Genomic DNA, 1,650 nt, shown 5'->3' on the forward strand with positions numbered 1-1,650 from the left:
AATAAATTGTTACGTCATAATAATTTAATGATGAGTATACGTTTCACGTGTTATTGATATCAGTCGGAAAAAAAAAAACTTCTCCGTGACATTTGAACTCTTTCTGTGACCTGGGAAGACTACAATAGTGTTTTAATAATCCGACACATTCGCGCACACTCACACACACACAATTTTAACGGTTTTTACAAAGTTTAATTTTATATTAAAATATCTCATAAAAGCAAAGTAAATTAATGTTATCACTAATTAAAAAAAAAAAAAACAAAATGTCGATCAAAGAGATCAAAAGCAAAATAAATATTATAATAATTAATTTTTCTTCAATTAAAAAGAATGATTTATTGTTTTTTTCTCAATCGTTCGATTTTAAATTAAATTTTAATTATTATTATTATTATTTTTAAATGTAATATTATTTTAAAGTCACATTTCCCCCCCCCCCGTATTCGTGTATGCTACTAAAATAGGACAAAAAAAAAAATTAAGAATGAATATTAAAAAGTTTTACGGTTGTTTTTTTTTTGTTTTTTTTTTCTAAAGTTTCCAGACACTCGTTGTAAATTCACGATTTTTAATAAAAGTCTGGAAAAGGCGTTTTTCATTATTATTATTATTATTATTATTATAACCTAAAAAAAAATATTTAAAATATTTAAAATTTAAAATTTAAAAAAATGAAAGGAAATCTTTGAACGAATAATAATAATTTTATAATAAAGAAAACCTTTAAAAAAATAATAATTATATTTATTTCACGAATAAAAATTTTTTTTATGATAATATCAATTTATATATATTATTATTATTATTATTATGATAAGAATTATGATAAGGATTAATCGATTGAGTTTTGTAGAAAAGAAAAAAAAATACTCGGGGGTATCAAATTCGTTTGTTTTTATAATTATTTCGACGGTTAATAAATGTCACCACGAATGTAAAATCGATTTTTTTTTTCACCAGAGTAATTATTATTATTATTATTATTATTATTATTATTATTATTTTATTATTATTTAATTTTTCATTTAATGAAAGAAATCTTAGGGTGCGATAAACAAAGTAAAAAGATTATTGCATGAGTTTTCCTTAATGAAAATTTCATTTGTTATTATTAGTCACTGTCAAAAGGAAAAAAAAAAAAAAAAAGGTTAAGACAAAGAGAGAAATAATAATTATTTGTCGTAATGTTAACTCTAACGACAACCCTCGCAAACGATAATAATAATAATGTTGTTTAGGGAAATGTCTATGAGTCGAACGTCAAGAAGATTTTCCCACGAAATTTTAAGGTCAAGTGATGAGGGCAAAGATTCGTGATGATTTTTTTTGCCATTTTTCGCTTTCACACACATGAAATTATTTTTATTAACCTTGATTAAATGTTTTTTTGATTAAATAGAGAGAGAGAGAGAGAGAGAGAGAGAGATGAAATCGAAGGTGATGAATTTTTTTTTTGGCGGGAAAATTAAAAAAATTTTTTAAATGTTTGTAAAAGTGACGAAAATGTTAACAACAAACGTATAAAACTTTGTCGCGAAATAATTATTGTATCATATTAAATTACGAAATTATAAATAAAGGTCAAAGGTGAAAATTGTGACGATTTCACGTAAGATTTGTTTAAAAAAAAAAAAAAATTATGCA

The sequence above is a fragment of the Pediculus humanus genome, genomic scaffold (assembly GCF_000006295.1).
Source record: "Pediculus humanus corporis 1103172107423 genomic scaffold, whole genome shotgun sequence".
Lineage (NCBI taxonomy): Eukaryota > Metazoa > Arthropoda > Insecta > Psocodea > Pediculidae > Pediculus > Pediculus humanus.